Raw genomic sequence first — 19,320 nt, forward strand, 5'->3', positions numbered from 1 at the left:
AGGAGTTTTTCAGTGTGTGCACTGGGGCAGAGCAAATGGTTTGCCATAACGTTCAAAGCAAAGTTTTCTAACTTTTTCTTCCATCCTTGTGGAGGAGGAATACTTTTAGAAATCTCAAGGACTAGTGTGGTTATGCGATCGGAAACTGAAGTTATTACAGCAGCATGCCTCAGTGCCAAGCATAGCAAGAGGGGAGCTTCCTCTTAAGCGCACTCACTTTTCTGTGGCAGCGTGGTATGTCATCTCATTTTAAAGTACATTCTTGGGTCCTTGAACTCTAATTATGTGATGTGGTTAATTTAACTGAATTCAGTTGTTAGGATTTGGCATAGAGAACAAATCATCAGACTGCAGAGAACTTGTGAAAACTAAGTGTGCGTAGTGAGGAGTGAGTCTGTGGGATTAGCTTGTATTAGACTGAACATTACAGGATGTGAGGCTAATGGAACTTGAATGGTTGGGCTTTTTGGTTGTTATATTATTCAGAAAATTGGAAGAAATGGCTACCAATTAACCAATGAGGTGGAATAACCTTGAGGCTGAATTGAAGGCCACACACACACACACAAAAAAATCCTAAAAATTTACATTAAGCAATGTTCTAAGATGGGAATGCATGCTATTCTTGTGTGTAAATATATAGTTTGTAATAAAACACTTAGATACACATATCCTCTGTTTATGATGATAGTTTAAACAGGACAGCGCTGATGAATCACAGACAAATTAAAGAACTCTGAATAAGGACTATATAATTGAAACTATGGGGTGATGGATGAAGTAATTTTACTGGCTGAGAGTTGCCTGGAGGTTGTATATTTTCAGAATTTTAAGGCATTTCAGAACATGTAGTAAGTTATGGAGGAAGCACAAATTGGTCAAAAATGGGATTTGTTTAAGCAAGTGCAAAAAAATCAGAATTGCCTTTGGAAAAAATATTTAAATATATATAGTATTGAAATTATGGTTAGCTTCAAAATAGAAAATGCAACAAATAGTATTTTATGAATTTTACAATACACATATCTCCCACAAAGTCACACAGAAGCCTTTAACAGGCATCAGTTAATATCCTGATACAAATATGTGAATGAAGGTGAAGACTTTCTCAAAACATGATTTTTCAAAACTGACATTAAAAACATACATGGAGAAATACATTGCTGTTAACAGGGAATGGTAGACTTTAGGACAAAAATGTAATCATGAGCACAAATGTTAAGAAAGGTGTTTGAAATAGGGTATATTCTGTAATTCACATGAGTGGGGGATTGCATTTATGTCTATGTTAATAATACAAGTATGTCAATATGAAGTCTATACCCCTCTGTTAGTGAATTTGGAAGTGTGAAAAATGTTCCTGCTTAGGAAAACTTGTATTTTATTATTCTGACATCTGCAGTTTCTGGATGGATTACCTTAAATTTGCTATGCTATGTTAAAAGCCTTGTTTTATGAGGTCGGTCTCAGCTTCTGGCCTTGGTGTCAGGAACCCTGCTACGTGATGCAACTTGCCTTGTTAGGTTTAATTGACCAAAGCTGATGTGTTAAAACAATTCATTTGTGCTGTAACTTATGCCCTGGCTAAGTTGCTACCTGAATCCTTTGACCTTGACTTGTCTGGGTCATGAAATGGCTGCAAGCTGTTTGACCTTTCTATTGTGTAGTAATGCCACTGTTTCCTCTTATTCTTTTATGGTAAGAGCTGACAAAAAGCCCCAGCCCTGCCTCGACACCCCAGTGGATTCAAGGCGACTCTCTGCAGCAGCCCCGTCTTCGGTTTGCCATGGCCTGGCTGCAGAAGTGACTTTCCTTTGTTTGCTGACAGTGACGGGGACAAATGTGCAGCCCTCCTGGCTACGGGAGGTCGGGGGTGGTCTGGCATTGGGAGGCATGTGGATTTCTTCTGCTTAGGTTTTCAGTTTCTGTGTTTTATGATGATGCATACCACCATTTCCTTTTCCCCACTCTTCTGAGGTCAACTTTTTAGCTTTTTATATTTATGGCTTCCTTAATAATTACTTTTCAACATTTTCAGCTGTTACAATAAAAATATCTTAGTTATTATAGAGGGTAAAAGTGGTAAACTTAGTTATGCTTTTGGTTACCAATGTGTAAGTCCAATGACTGACTTTTAAACTTCACCCTACAAATCTTTGTCCAGTATTGGAAAAAGCTGTATACTCAACACTTAGGACTAAGACAATTTTAAAAAATGAGAGTGATGTTATAACTTTACATATGCTCTCTTATAACATAATTTTAGTGGACGCTTATTCTTTGTGACTTAAATAGCTAAATTTTATGGCATAGTGAACCATCAGTAAATTTGAAATTTTATTGCTGTGGAGATTTTTGCCAGTATAAGAAATTAAATATTTATTTTAATGAATATAAAAAATGTTTTTTCCATTCTCTATGAAGACCTCATATGCAAAAATAGAGAATTTTATATCTGTTCTCTTCTGAAGCAATGAAATAGTTTTATTTTTAAAGTATTGGAAATGCCTTCTAAAATGTTAAAACAGATATTTTTATCCTACCAAATTTTTCATTGCCAAATCTGACATTGTAGTTCATGATTTTTCCTATATTTGCCAGGTTAAATATTTAAATTCCAAGCTGTTAGATTTTATTTTTAAATTATTAGAGGGAAAAAAGGAAGTTTAAGTTAGAATGTGCATTTCCTTACTGGTGTGTCACATACTGTTTATGCATGTGTGTGGAAACACTGACAGATGAGAGGCCACGTGGTGCAGGCACTGGGACCTTGGAGGAAAGCGCTAGATTTTTCTATTCCCATTTAAAAAGTATCTGAAATGGAGGGTGAGATGGATTTTCTTCTTTCTCTTTCTCTTTTCTTTTGGTTGTTTTAAACTGTTTTCCCCCAGGAATGTCCACAAGATCAAGGACTTCCAGTGCTTTTCAGCATTAATGATACTGATAACCCAGCATCCTACAGTTCTCAGGAGAAAGGGTGAATGAAATGCACTGGATCTGATTGTAGTTAGTAGCCTCAGTTTCTCTCTCCTCCCCTACAAAAATCAATCTAGACTGATTGATTTTCTCATTTTGTTTCTCTAGAACATTCCTCTTGCCTTTCTTATTCACTGGCCTTCTCAGTGGTAGAGCCAATCAGAGACAGGTTTGGATGTGGTTAGTGGCCTAATGGATCATATGCAGTGGGGCTGTGGTACAGGAACAGCAACCAGCCCCTGAGGATTGAAAAAAAAGCCTATGAACTCTTCCAGAAGTCTGCCTGAGTACTTCCATTGAAAGAATTCAGAATGTATCTCAGCTGTTGCGTTAAAGAGGTTGAGTTCCTGGAGCATGGGTCATTGGCGTGTGCATGCTTGTGTGGGTTCAGAGTTGAAGAGGAGAAGTGAAGTTCGGGAAACAGAGAGAGAGGTAGGGCTTAGAGCTTGTAGGAATTACCCAAGAAGGATGGTTCATTCAGAGATGGAGGAGTAAATAACATGTAATTTAAAGTACTGTGTTTCAGCCTCTGAATTTTGGATTACGTTGGGAGTTGAGCAGATCTTCCTTCTTCCTGCTTTTTAGTTTTTGGAGACCGTAGATAAAGTGCATGAGCCTGGCATTTTGAGATCTAGTCTTGGTTCTGCCCTTTATCAGCTTTGAGAGCTTGATCAAGTCACTTAACCTGCAAGTGCTTTTCCATTTTGTAAAATGGGGGCTAAAATGCCTACTTCACAGGGCTGTTTTGGGATTACATGAAATAATTAATGTAAGTAAAAAATAATGTTAATAATAAACCATTATTACTCTCTATAGAGGAACAAAACATAATGTAGACTTCCAGAGGAACTACCCAATAGTGAAGATAGGGAGTGATTGGGCATTGAAGCAAGAGGTCATCAATTAGTTGTTATGTATTTTGGGTGATAAGACATTCCAAAGAGAAATTGAAAGTCCTGATCACAGTAATGTGTATAGATATTTATGAGTAAATACTCTGAATGTAAGCACTTGAAGTTAGCTAGTTGTGTATAGTTTTTTTCTTAAAAGATTGTATTTATTTATTTTTAGAGAGAGGGGAAAGGAGAAACATCAATGTGTGCCTGCCTCTCATGCGCCCCCTACTGGGGACTTGGCCAGCAACCCAGGCGTGTGCCTTGACTGGGAATCATTCTGGCAACTGATGGGTTAGCAGGCCAGCGCTCAATCCACTGAGCCTCACCAGCCAGGGCTAGTTGTGTATAGTTTTAAAATCTGTTTAAATTGAAATTACTCTACAAGTTTCAGCAATTCTTTATACTAGAATTGTCAGAGAATTAATTTCTTGATCAGTCTAGGAGGATTTGAGGGGAAAGAATAAAATAATTTTGTTAGTGGCTCTCTGAGTAATTAACTCAACTTTTGTGTCGAATGAAATGAGTCCTAGCAAGTAATTTATTGCAGTGGCCTATAATTCATTGTACTCCAGTAACAGCATAGGACTTTTATTTATAAAAAATTGAATTGCCAACATTTGGGAGAGCTACACGTATGTTTTAGATTTAGTTGGACAGAAGTGATGATGATGTGACTAGACTGGATTGTTCTTGAAGAGGGCAGGCTGCTGTCCTTAGATCTAAGTCCGAAAGTGTCTTATTTAAAAATGACCTCCAGCTGGGTGAAAACTAAAGATGTTTAATTAGTTATGTGGATTGTTTTGATTTTATTGCCATTTAACTTTTCTCCTTTAAATCAGTCTTTCCCATTCGTCCTTGTTATGGTGTTAAGAAAATTAATTAAATGATCTCTGGGGGAAAAAAGTTAGTATTTCTTACTTAAAGTGATTTCGCTTTTGCTAAGAACAATTGGAAGCAAAATGGGAAGTGGTTAAAACATTACTTTTTCTTTCCGAATTAGATTTGGGATTAGTGTTTGACTTTCGCTCTGGTCGGTTGGATTTGTGTGGTCATGAAGGAACTTGCGGGCCAGGTCCTTGGGGAGCTGGTCATGGTGCTTGCCATGGGGGGCCAGTGCGAGGCTCCCCACCCTCACTTTGCACAGCAGGTTTGGGAAGTGGACAGATGAGCCCATACCCACAGTCCCTACCAGGGAAATACTTTAAAATGGATATCTCAGTGATGCAGTGCAAAAAAAATCATATTCTTACAGGAATCATTTTATAATAATACCAAGATGTTCTAGCCAGGAGTTAATAGGAAAAGTTACCTCACTGTTTGTTCATCAGTTAAAGGCTAACTAGGGTGTACAGAAAGCAGAATCAGAACATTGATTAGCTTGTTTAGATTCTGGCACATAATTTTTAGTAATCTGTGTCATGCCTTTTCTTTCTGAGAACATACCTGTGTTTAGTTGCTGTTCTGTTCACGGGATATACAAAAATCAAAAAGCACATATTTTAGTATGTAAAACAAAGTACATTAAAAAGCGTTAAAGATTTGTAAAATTTATTGCAGTTGATGGCAGAAGGATTTTGTATTTTGTCATTGTAATACATTGGATAAGCTTTGTTTACACTTATGATCTAAAGTTGATGTTGACTTAAAATGGGAACATGTACATGGTTCTTAAATATTGGTTGCCTTTCATAGCCTCCTGGAGAGGCTAACATATTTCTTTAAATTTCCTGATGGTGAAGCATTCATATTTCTGAATAAGACTCACAGTTATCATGTAACAATATCTGTTCAGTCTCTAAATAAGGGAAAAGCATCTTATAGTAATATGAGGATCACTGGTCTTACCATAATTAAATAGACTCGTTATACTACGTTAATCCCTTTTGGAACATTTGGAATGACTTCTTAGTACTAACAAATGCAGCATTAGGGCCTACAATCAATCTGCTTTTTGTATCTAACATTTGTATAATATAAAACATGTGTATAGAAAAACATATTTCAGGTTTAAGATGAGTTCATAGGAGGACAAAATGAAATTATATTGGACTATTAAGCAATGTGAATATGATTTCAAGTGCTGATAAAACAGGGAATTCATTTTGAGTCAGAATAGGTAGACATGTTGTTTTCAGTAAGGTTTTTTTTTTTTTTTTTTTTTTGGTGAATAGCGTGTTTGGTGTCTCAGAATTACTTCTCCCCTGAGATCCAAGTTTTGTTCCTGACCCAGCAGATACATGCAATATGAAGTGGAAGCATTTTTTCCAATCTAATATACAGGAGGTTGTGTTAACACCTTGTGAGCTGGTGTTTCTTGGTACCTGTCACTGATACTTATTTGTTAATCCTAGAGAAAGTAAGGTAGACACAATTTTAAAGTCTGGTTTAGTTTCGCTCTATGCTCCATAGTAGTGGTTTCAGTTAATGAACAGACTACTCAGTCACTAATCAAGCAGCGTGCAACAGATTTGTCAAAGGGACTTCTGAGTTAGGGTTATGTGTGTGTTTTCTGCTTGTAGAAGCCCCATGAGGCTTGGTTTCCTCCTTGATGTGGGCTCTTTATTGAGGTTGATGAGAATTCAGTGTTAGGTGTTCCAGTTATAGGGAGAATATTTTGTGGATGAAGTGTTAGTTCAATTTTAGGACAGACTGCATTTGTATGTACAGAGTACAATGGAAGCGCTGAGATTACTGAGTGGTTTGCATCCATTTTACACCATGTGCCTGGGACCAGCTAACACATTTTCAGGAAAAAACACGATGTAGCAACAATATTAGATCATGCAAATGAGACTACTGAATAGTAATAGTTATGGGCAATATTTTGGAAAACACTGATTAGTGACAGTTTTATTACAGCAAATGTATGTATCAAGTCCCCAGATTTCATTGTAATGTACTGAAAACAGATGTCAAAGTGTCCCAAACAGAATTTCATGCTTAATCTACATATTGCATGGAAAGTACAAACAAACCATTTAGAATTCTGTTATTTAATCCTTTTAGAAGGAATGAAAATATACAATTTAGATTTACTCTACTCTTTTTTTTTAATTTCAGTTTTTGTTTTCTCGGGGCTGATGATAAATTTTTTTTTTGTTTGCTATTTTCTTAAGATGCATGTGGGAGACGCTATATCTGCATATGGACATGGTTTTACTTAATGTACTTTGAACTGTAAGTTTCTGAACATAAGGTCTTTGCCTTAAAGAGAAAAAAGAAAAATTAGGCTCTAAATTATTTAGTGACTCAGTAATGGAATTACCTTCTTCTGTTCCTTTGTTTACTGATGTAGTTTCGCTCTGTGCCACACAGTGATTGAAGCAGCATGCTGAAGAGGAAGAGAAGAAAATTGGTAGCCTTACTACTGTTTGCAAGTACCTGGGTGACTTTGGGCCTCTCAGTGACTCAGTTTCTTTATCTGTCAGGTGAGGAAATTGGCTTGAGGACTTCTACTACCCTCTTAGCTTTGGTGTCTTAGGTATTTGGCTTCTGGTTACCTTGGCAGAGGGGCAGTGCCCTACATATTAAGCAATGTTTAATGAAGCTTAATATCCTCTTATTAAATATGGGGTTTTAATACATTTATTTATTAAAGAGAAATAGAAAATGTGTAACTTGACTCTTGAGTAAGACTCTCATGTTGCTCAATTCAAAGTCCAATAGTCAGATCATTCTGTTCAATCTAGATAAAAAGCTTTCTTTTTTAAGAAACAGGTCTTTAACTCATATAATTTTAGAACTAGAAGAATCCCTAGAGACCTTCTCACTTTGCAGCTGTGGGTACTGAGTCTAAGAGAGGCCCAAAGACACTTTGGTTGCTCATGTTAGTTTTATTGCTGCATGGGTATAAAAAGGCATAAATAATGAGAAACATTACTTTGTGAATATAGTAGCAAACAATTACTTAAAGGAATATAGAGAAAAAATAATGATTGAAAGTCGTATATTATCATTTGTAATTTACTGAGATCATTGATTCGAGTCCAGTGTTTTCTTTTGTACCTTTTCACAGAATATAGTCTATCGAAGTCAATCTGTAGCCATGGTCTTTATAAAAATGACTCCTTTCTCTTCTTCAGGGGATGGAAAATACTATTTAAGTGGCCAGCTAATATGGCATCGATGGTGGGGGAAACAGGATCCATTGAAAGTGTCCTGTCTGATTTCCAGTAACATGTTTAATGTTTGTTGTAGTAAGAAAAACTATTTTTTCTACATATTGCATGGAAAGTACAAACAAACCATGTGTTAGTTATTGAAAGGAAAGATGGAACTGGTTATAATGAGTTGGTTTAAGTTCCATTTCTTGGATTTCTACAGTGTTCAGATTAGTTTATGATCTAACTAATCTTTCTTTCCTCCACTTTCCTTTGTGTGGTATATATATCTCTCATCTAAGTTTTTTTTTTGAAAGCTCTTTTTAGAGTTTAAAACAAACATCCACATACCTTATTTTATTTAAGAGCTGTTTTAAAAAATGTAAGAACTTTTTCATAGCTTAATTTTTAGAAACCAAAACATATTAAATTCAGAAGGGGAATTCAATTCCAAAAGCACACTTTAAATGGATTCTTTTGTTGAGGTAAGAATTATTTTATAACATTAAAGATTTATTTGTAAATTATGTTTTATCAATGTCCTGCAATGTGTGTGTGTATATCAAGACATACTTGAATGCATCAGGGATTAAGTTAAAGTGGAGATGATCAGTATTAGAAGAAATTTCATATCAACTACTTTCAGTAGCTAATTTCTGGTTTGATCATTTAAATTTGGGAAAGTTTGAAAGCGTGTTAAAAGGCACCATTGTGGATGGGAAATGGATGAATCAATTATGGGTATTGGGCAAGTGGATGACACCAAGATCAATGGAGATGACGTGGGAGCATGCTGTAGTAGAGATGATGTATATTTGTGGAATGCATGAGTATAAATTATTTAAATGGTATAGAACATTAGGAGCAAATCAGATGAGTGTTATTAAGGTAATACAAGGGAAGCTCCTCAAATGGGAAAATCTGCTTCTTAACAATACTTGTTTTGTTTTCTTTTGTATCTCTACTGGTGTAAGAACATGCCATTTTCATCTCAATAAGACCATATGAAATATAATACCCATATTAGCAATAGAGATTATTCTGGAACCAGTTACAGATGCAAATGTTCATTTACCTATTACTCATTTATGTGATGTAAATTCATTATAACTTCTAAGATTTGTTTTTCTGAGCTCTCCAGGGGGCATTGACTACAGTTGGCTGTTGTGAGGGTGAAGTGAGAAAGTGCTTTTGAGGTGCTTGACACCATGCCTGTCGTAGTCTACGTACTCTGTAAGATGTTTTCAGTGATGGATGCGACTCTTGGTCAGCAGTCAGGGCAGGGCCCATGCGTTGTAGGCCATGAGTACTGTTTGTTCATGGAATGTTTACCACCTGTGCTGAGCAAGGATCTGGAAGACTTGAGCTCTCTTTTGTGGGGCAGAACATTGAGTTAGGGACATCACTCTGCCAGAAGTGGGGAGAAAAATATTAATATAGCAAAATTTAAAATACAGTGTTGTAGCTATGGAATGTCTCAAATATATCCTTAAAGGAGCAAGTGATATAAACCACAGCAAATAATAGTGCTTATTTCAGTATTTCTAGGTGACTTAAAGAAATATCCTTTTCTAGGAGCATAAAGATGGTGGATTCCTATATAAATTTCTTCTCAGCAGTGTATTTTATTACTGTTCATTTTTCAAAAGCATACTTTATTACTGTCCATCTTTCATTTGGGTTATAAAGAAATTCCAGACATGAATATAATCGGAAACAAAACAGAACGTACCCATAACTGTTGTCTAACAGGGACTACTTGAGGTCATGGTATTTATGCAGGAAACCAAGACTTTAAAATTCCAAACCTTTTTATGAGCTTGAGGGGTAGTTTATGTTTTTTCTCCTTTATATCTCCAACAGCACTGAATTATAGTCCCCAAAAATGCTTGGAAGAGATATCTCCGTATTTACTGTAAGATTACTCTCTGAAGAACAGTTTTGACTGTTTAGTCTATTTATTAAAAATATGTCACAAAATTTTAAAATTATTAGTATTGGTGATATAAAATACTTTTAAGTGCCTGAATTTTGGGGGCTAAGCCAATTTTCTCAATGGTCACTGAATAACAACCTTTGCCTTGTTATTATTCATTTTATCAGTCATTTTGTTTTCCTAAAGTATGTGTGTGTATACACATATATATGGTATATTAACTTTTTATATTTGTATGTGATTGCTGTGAGGCCACATACTTTGTGTAGTCAAGGAAGTAGACATATAGTACTTATTAAAACATGTCTTTCAATGAAAATATATAACACTCAGGATAAAGGTGGAAAATGGTTGAGAAATGCATTTATTGAGTAGTCACTCTGTAATGAGCACTCGTAATATTTTAAGGAATTAGGGAAAAATAGTGAAAATATAGATGGCCTCTTTCAAATAATTTACAAGTAGACAACAGAGGACAGTGGCCACTTGCAATATTTATGAGAAAGAAAACTTGCAAAACTAGTGGAACAAATATAACTAACAGTCCCGCCAACTGCTATCCTGGTTGGATTTGCGGAGCTCCCTGGGAGGAGACCCCGGGGGACTGTGATGGAAAGGTCACAGAGAGGAGGGGAGTCTCGAGCGGGCTTATCTCAGGGGTTATAGAGCAAAAACAAAATGAAGTGAAACAGATAACCAAGAATCTACCTCATACAGATTAACTCTATTTGGCAATAAGATATTTGGTACTTCTAATTTCATCTGGTGTTTTGTTAAACAATTGTTAATAAAAGAAGACTATAATAGGAAGCATTAATCCAGATGCTAAAATTCTCAATATTAAGTGGCTTTGATTGATGAATCTCTTCCTCTTAAAATATGGTAGTACATTGTGTTTTAATACCTAAATTATTCTTATGTATAGTTTAGCTCTTAGATTCCAGTGTAATGCTATATATATATATATACATATATATATATAGTTTTAAAATATTTCATATAGTATCTTTTTATTAATTCTAGTATTTTATTTATAATTATAATTTCAAGTATATATTTGCCATATATCATACATCTAATAATTTGTTTTACATATTGTAGAATAGAGAAGATAATTCTATGGGCAGTTTTAAAAAGTCTAGAAAGCAGGATATTGTGTGAAAATATTTTATTTCGAAAGTATGAATTCAAATTTATTTTTTTAAAGGGTTTATTTATTTATTTATCTTTAGAGGGGAAGGGGAGAGGGAGAGAAACATCAATGTATGGTTGCATTTTGTGCGTCCCCTGCTGGGAGTTGGCCTGCAGGGAACTGGCCTGCAACCCAGGCATGTGCCCTGACTGGGAATCGAACCATGATCCTCTGGGAATTCAAATTTCATGTCCAGTTTATATCACTATTACCATTTTAAAAATTAAGTGTGGCTCTCAAACTCAGTAGAAAAAGTGAATTGTTTCAGTGTAATGAGGTGTGTTTCTTTCTGACACTGAAGTATCTGATCTGATGTGAATTTATGCTTTTGTTACTGAAAGCAGTTAGTGATTTGATGACACGCCCAACAAAAAATTACCCTCAGCTTTATATATTGAATTTTCCTAATGTAATTTGCTCTTTGTAAATGATACCTATTTCCTTATGGATAGAGAAAAAACCACAAAATAAAAACTATGGTCATTCTTTGGCCATAGACCTATGTTGTAGCTCTTTTAAAGTAACTTTCAACTTTAAAGATTACCAGGCCCATCTCCTGAAGATAGAATGGAATCTAGTGTGTGAAGTTCTCAGTTCCTCTATACTTTCCCTACTCCTCAGACAACTAAAAAGTGAATATATGTTCTTAGACAGGGACCAGCTTTTCTGTTTTTTTCATACTTCATTTTATTTCCCATGAGGGAATGTACAGTGTTGATTGTGTAGTTAACTGTTCATTCTGATGTGCAGATATAGCTAGGTTATGGTTACTGAAATTTAAAAAGATATCTTTCTCAGTTTGCCATTTTATGATGGCATTTTAAAGCCATTTTTCTATCTGCAAACCCGTTGTTTAGTTACTCAAGTATTCACTGAGTAGTTACTATCCATCAGGTACAGTGCTGGGTACTGGAGTTACAATGTAGAGAAGACAGACATCTTAGTCACTTTAGAGTAGGAGAAGACAATTGAAAATGAATCATCTGATGCTTATTCTTTTCTTCCTAACTGAAAAGCATTTCCATTAGATAATAAATACTTTGTGAAAAGAGTAATGATCTTGATTGTATAAACATCATTTGAAGGAAATGACTTATGAAAACTTGTGACAGTTTTTGAGAAAACAGTGAGACAGAATGGATTATTCTGGTGAACAAATATGATTCTTTTCATCTGTATGCTAAAAATATTTTTGTAGGGTACTTATGGTAATAACAAGCATGCACTGTGGCATCTTGGAGTATGTAGCTTCTCTTGCAGGAACTTGGAAGCTTGTCAGGATGCCTTTCTGAACCTCTGGCCTTGCTCCTAACTGGGGCCATTTCTCTATGAGCTCTGAGCAGCGGTAGCAGCATACCATGCAGGAGTGAGAAAACCAAGAACTGTAGTGAAGCTTGGAGAATAGTGAGTACCCATTGGGCTTCGTGATGATGATTGCAGTTAATCAAAGAATGGACTGTGGCATTGGGGGTACATCTAATGATTTCTCCAGCTCCTCAAGGTGTCAGTAGCTGCATTGCAAGTTTTGCAATTATAACATGTCAGTCTTCTGGATGACTATCGCTGGAAGAGCGACTAGGAGCTCAGGGAGTGGGATCTTGCTGGAAGGAGCCATGAAAACAGTGTCATACAGGAATACTGAGTCTGAAACCTTTTTTTTTTTAAGTCGTTTTTAGCTGTATGACTTTCAGTCCCTTAGGCTCTGTTCCTTCTGTGTAAATGGAGATTATACTAATCTTAAAAGCATTTTGTAGGACTAAATGAGTTAATGACTTGGAAAAGACCTTTCAAACTAACCTGATGCTCAGTAGATAATTTGAGAAGATGGGGGTAAGATTTTTCTGGGTCAAAGTAATTTTTCCACAATGCTTGTGAGTATGTAGTTGTCCACCTAATGTTTAGTGAGCACTTACTATATGTTAGGTGTCGTTTTGAGTCTTTTATGACTGAGAACTCAATTGCTGAGCTAGTGAAGTGACTGAGTCCAAATTTCTCTCTGGAGCTCTTCCTTAACCCTAATTCTAGGTGCTTAAGTTACTCCATCCACATTGAAGTAGAAGGAACAAAAAATGTTATCTAGTAAGGGATAATCTCTGTATATTGAAAAATAAGCTCACTTTAACTTAGTTATACATTTTAAAAAGGATTAAAGTGATCATATGTTTTATCTTTCATTTGTAAGTGGCTTCTTTCGATTTTGATTTATTAATTCTGATATACAGAGTAAAGTTTTAGTGATTTCTGAGTTAACCTTTTCTCCTAAACTAATCATTCTTTCTCATCCATTGTGTCCTCTTATTCCATGTGCTTTTGGATGAGACCCTGAAATTGGATGTGTCTATTGTATAGACTACAAAGAACACATAGGAAAACTGAAACAGCTTTAAAGAGAGGAGGAAGTAGGTCCCATGGGTACTAATTCAGCTCTTCACCTCAAAGGCTTATGGCTTTTGTGATTGATTTTCGGTAAATTCTTCTTATTTCACTCATACCATGCTAAGTTAATGGTTCTTCTTACAAGTCTTAGAGTATTTTTTCTTCTTACTTGTTAGAAACATTGGGATATTTTCTCATGTTTATTGACATCTGCTTACAACTAAGTAAATGTGCTCTGGGTTCTTTCTATGGTGACAGCAGAGATACATGGAAAAAGGACATATATTTTGATCTTCCTAATAATTTCTTTGTTAAATTTTTCTAAACAGAGTCAAAACTATTTCTGAATTTTGGATTCTTGCTTTGTGGATTATTTAGGTCATAGACTATGAAATTTGTAAATCATTCTGTGGTTTACAGGATAGAAACTCCCCTACTCCCTCTTCCTATATGTTTTATTCACTTTTTGGTTCGGTGGATAGATTTCCTTCTTAGAGGAAATTCCTTGTCTTTATAAGACAGTGAATGTTAATGAGAAAGATAATGTGATGGAAAGATCCAAAAATGATTCCCATTTCTGTTCAGAAATGCAGAGATCCTTGTTATTACTGATTTGTTTTTATGGTAACAGTAATTGGTAATCATAATAAAAATAACTGCAGCATGCTGAGAATATCTTATGTGCCTAATGTAACCAATGTAGTTACCCAGGGAAGTAGGAATTGTCATCATTTGCTAGTTTCAGATATTGAGCTTAGATATGTTGAGTAGATGCCTAGTCAGATAGCTAGTAAGTGATAGAGCTAAAATAGGAACCCGTGACTGTCCCTTCTCACTCATATTCCCAGTTTCACTGCTACATCTCCACCAGAAAACTTGTTCTTCAGTCTTTTCTAAGTAAAACAGTTTTTTGGAGGGGCTGTCACTTACATTTTATAATACTATATGCCTGTGAAGCATAGTTAAAAAACTGTCACCAAATCTCAGTGTGGTTTTCCCTAAAGGAAGAAATAATCGCATGACTTCTTTTTTCTGTTTAGTGTAAATATTTTTTCTTTCTCCCTGCCCAGATGTGCCTCGTTCTGTCACACGGACCCTGTTCTGACCCTCAGTGGGCAGCCCTGACAGAGCATCCTCTGGAGTTTCTGGGTGCCAGCACGCACCTGCGAAACATACTGACTTTCTGTATTTGCCCCAAACATGAGTGTGGTGACTCTTGTCTTCCCATTCCTTCCATTTCCTCTCAGTGATGTTTTATAAAGAGAACAGTGAAGGCCCAGGCTGAATCAACTTGAGTCCGTGGGGCCCTGCCCACCATCAGGGTTGCTCGTGCCCTGAATGAGGAGCCCATTGTCCTCAGAGACATTATGTTAAAGCTCTTAACTGTGAACTTTCAGTCAAAATGTTAGACTTGCCAGTTAGTTACACAGAAACTATTCTGTCCAGGCTGGAATGTGGCAGTTAAAACAGGGGAACTTTGATCCCCAGATAAAGTGGGCAGACACTTGTGCACTGTTGCCATTTTACCAGTTTTAATTTGTATAGTTTTTTCTCAATTTAATCTAAATTCCTTAAACCTGTGTCCAATGAATTGCAAGGAGACATAAATCAATGAGTATTTTGTTAAAAAACATTGAACAGCCAGTGCAATTCATTCCCTGAGACCTTCGAGTCAAGAATTTCAGTGATACCTAGTTATGTCAGTTTTCCTTTAGAATGTGTGTCAAACTTTAATCTCTGGATATTGATATCTTAAGATATCTCTCTTGATATTTATATGGTTATTTATTTAACCTTTTAACCCTGTCAGAATTGCTTTAGCCAGCTTTGAGATAGCGGTAACAATACAACAATCACCACATCTGATGTTTATTAAGTACTCACTGTATGCCAGGCACTGTGTTGTTAAGTGCTTTACGTGGCATGTGCCATTTAGTCCTCACAACCACCTGATGTGGAAGCTGTTACTATAGTTTCTAGGTTTCTACAGCAGTGGGTAAGAGGAGCGCTGGGGATTTGAACCCCAGTATTCAGGCTCTGGAGCCTTGCACAAGAAGCTTGCTCACCTGGCTGCCTTTGCCTGCATTAGTTCCGTTGTTTTGGGCAAGTTGCCCCACCTTCAGGGAACTGTTTCCTGATCTGTTACCAAAAAAAAAAAAAAAGCAAATATTTTGCATTCCTGATCAGCTTACTGAGAAGATCAAATAAGAAAGTACATTAAAAAAACAACTAGGTACACTTTTAAGAAATACACAGTATACGAGAGTATTTTAATGGCATTGACACATTTAAAGATCATGTTTATATTTTGCCATTTTTATGAATAGTCTCATAAAGTAAATCACATTACATATCAGTTGGACCCTGCAAAATGGGCCACTGCATATGGTATAAAATTATTTTAATTTTCCCATTTATATTGTTGTTGATTGTACAAGTCATTTGCACTTCAGAAGAAATGCCGTTGAAAAGAATGCTGCATTTATTCCAGAGTATCACGCTTAAGTAATTTATTAAATATTTATTGCCCTCTTGATGCCATTTGTTACTACTTTGGTGGGGGGAAGGGAAAACTTGCAATTATGAAAAGAAGAAAAATGGATCTAATAGTTCTGTCTGTAGCCAATAAAATGAGGTAAATAGTTGAATAATTATTGAGAAATGCTATTAGGGTAAGATGGCTTAAACATTTAAAAATTACTCTCTGAATAACTCAGTCTAAACCCAACTTATACAGTAGCAGGAGTTTCGATACTGCTACTGAATCAGATTTTCTTATTCCTTTTTCCCCTGAGTAGATACAGTTGCAAAACAGAATATTTTTAGAATAAACACTTAGCAGAAAAAAATTTTAAATCTGCATTTGGCTTTTTAAAATATAATAAGAGTTTTAAGTGCAGATATTTGACCATATAGCACATATTTTATATTCCTTGAGGTATTTACAAATATATAACTCAGTAGTTTTTATGTTCACTAAATTCATTTCCCTGAAAAAGACAGGTGTGGGGTGTTCCTGTGTGTGCGTGTGTGTGCATCTGAACGTGTGAAAATGCAGCTTAGGGATTCCAACAGTTTAGTCAAGGTCAGAAGTGACCTGACGTGCCCTTGAGCATGCTGTTTATAATTGCTGTGGTTAGTTTTCCTTCTCATTGTTTTTACCTATAATGTCAAAACACAATTATATGGAGTTGGTATGTTCACTAATAGCAGTTTATCTCTGCATGGTTTATAGACAGAGTCAAAAGCCAACAACTGTAATTACATCCATGTTTCTAACTTAGCAGTGAGCTAGAAAAGTGTGGTTGAAGTATGCTGTGGGTAGAGTGCAGCCAGTAGGAATTACAGGGTAAAGTCATTGCTTTGCATTCTTTTGGTTTTACAATAATTGTTACTTAAACTTTGTTTTCTGGATTTTACCACTGTCTGTTGTGTTTATATGACCACATAGAGAGTGGCTGAGCTACGTGTCTCCCCACTCTATTTTCCTTCTGCTCTCCTTCCTCTGCAAATGTGCTCCTCCTCTCACTTCCTTCTGACTCAGCAGACAGTACATCACAGTTAATAGTTTTCTGAAGCAGCCTGATATTCATGCTCTATGGAACCCATAAGACTTCTACTATTTGCATTATATGTTTAATTGGATAATTATGGGAACCATGTTGAACTGTTAACAGCCATCAAGCCTTTGATTAATCTTTTGAGTGTGCATTGGCGTGGTTCAAGTGAGCAACCACAATGCAGACTTTTGTTCTGTTTCTTTTGTTTTCTTTGCTGTTCTTGCAGTTATTGGAGAGGGTGAAAGTGATATTTCTAGAAAGATAGATGTCATTTCCCATTTTGGCTCACCTTATATATTATGAAAAAAAGAGGTACAATCTATAGATCACCATAAATTGTTTTATATATGAAATATTGCAGTGTAATAGTAACGGCCAGAAAAATGATAAGAAAGCCTTCTTATATTTTTATTGATCTCAGTGATATAAAAATAGAAAAGAGAATGTTTACTTTTGAAATAGTATGTATTTGAACCCATAGTTTGGAAGATGTAACTGAAGGATATTTGGTATTGAACCATGGAACAAGAGATGAATTATGTAGAAAATCATTCTTTCACCTACGTGAGTTCACTTCATATGGGTTTCATATGATATAAAGTGAACATTGGCATTAGTATAGCAGAAATTCTTTTCAAACATATAAAACTCTCAGTCACCCTTATAATTTCTTGTCTGTTTTACTTTAAGTGCATGTAAGATGCTTGTAGGCAGTAAAATATTTGCTTCTCCTTTAGGAAGCTGTAGATATTTATGATATTTGGCTTAACAATGTACAGTTTTGGATTTTTTGTGCATATTTCGGTATTGGATAGAGAAAACAGGTCAGGTGCATAGTGGAGAAGTCAGAATGAATAAATGAATATCTGCAGAGAAATCTTAAACGTTTACATGAATGCCATAAAGATTTATAGGGACTACATTCTGTATTTGAGTGATCTTTCATTGTTTTCTTATATATGCTGCAAATGCCTTTTATTAATGTTCTTTCCATGGCACACATTTCAGAGTAGGACTAGGGATAGCTCTGCGTCCTTGAGATTCGGGCTTTTAAATATTTAGTTACACAAGAGACACTGAAATAGTTTCTCAGTGTAAAAGCTAAAATAAACAAAGCTAGAATTCCTCCCGGTCTATTTCTGCTCCTCCTCTGAGGAAACCATTGCTATCAGTTGTGTCTGTCACCCTGCCTGGGCCTTCTCCTAGTCCCCAGCAAGTTTTTTTTTTCTTTTTTACTGTTCATTGAGGACAGTGTTCTGTTGTTCACAAAAGAGATCCATCCTCCAAGGAGCCGCCGGCGCCGCCTCTGCACCCACCTGAGCTGTCTTCTGGGTCCCGGCTTTTCTAACGCTGGTGGAGGAGTGGGATGTCTTGTGAACTGGTTGCTCCGGGAGACTAGCCACTGAGCTGCCTCGTTCCTTTAAGGCAGATTACGGATTGAATACTGAGCATAGGCGTATTGATCTTGTGGGAAATGCTATTTCATTTCTAGTTTCAAAATAAATAAGGTGGGGGTGCAAGGGCAGGGAAGATGGAAGTATTAGGCTTGGTTAGGCTAGGTCTTACTGAGGAGGTGACGTCTGAGTCAAGACCTGAATGAGGTAGGTGAGTATCCGTCGGGGCCCGTGTTAACACTTGACACTTGAGTGTCCGTGTTTGTGCATGTGTGCAGGGCATATACCCTTGTTCACATATTCAACTCTTCCTTACGTTAACCTTGTGAGGCAAGCTCTTTGATTATCTTTTTTTTTTTTACATGGGAGGAAGCTAAGGAATGAAAAAGTTAAATAATCTGTCCAGCATTATAAGACTAGTAAATGGTGGAATCTGGACTTGGACAATATGTGATTTCGTTAAACTCTTATCTTAGATGAGTTCTTAAACTGACTTAGTGAAGCTAATCCAGGATAGAACTAACCTCCTTAACAGACTTTGCACTAAACTGGGTATACAGGACTCAGATCATTTCTCTTCCTGGGAGATAAAATACTGGATTCTACCTGTCATTTCCAAAGTGTGTTATTTTGAGGGACCGTCTTGTTTCAAGTTAATGGGATTGGAATGGACACTTCAGCTGCTAGCAAAGTGGTCCTGCTACGTGTGCTGAAAGTGTGTTTTGGCACTTTAATGAAATGCACCAAAGATGTGGGGGACGGAGGATTGTTCTAGATGAGGAGTGTGCAAAAGGGATCTAAACACCATTCTTACCTCTTGATTTTTATAAGACCCTTATTTACATTTGGGAGCTTTATGGTAATTGTGCCTTTTGGGGAGCTTCAGGATG

At 36.2% G+C, this 19,320-nt stretch overlaps 1 protein-coding gene and 1 long non-coding RNA gene across 9 annotated transcripts in view; one reads left to right on the forward strand and one right to left on the reverse strand.

Moving 5' to 3' along the window:
* The window catches only part of NFIB (nuclear factor I B), a 235,151-nt gene that overhangs the window by 21,938 nt on the left and 193,893 nt on the right, over positions 1 to 19,320 (forward strand). The gene's annotated exons all lie outside the window — the stretch shown is intronic.
* Positions 6,984 to 8,856, reverse strand: LOC118998030 (uncharacterized). Its single transcript, XR_005068793.1, has 2 exons — positions 8,118 to 8,856; positions 6,984 to 8,087 (listed from the first exon to the last, which is right to left on the reverse strand). It is a non-coding gene; the product is annotated as an uncharacterized LOC118998030 (long non-coding RNA).

The sequence above is a fragment of the Sturnira hondurensis genome, unplaced genomic scaffold (genome assembly GCF_014824575.4).
Source record: "Sturnira hondurensis isolate 20B ecotype Veracruz unplaced genomic scaffold, ASM1482457v3 Scaffold0013559, whole genome shotgun sequence".
NCBI classification, from domain to species: Eukaryota; Metazoa; Chordata; class Mammalia; order Chiroptera; family Phyllostomidae; genus Sturnira; species Sturnira hondurensis.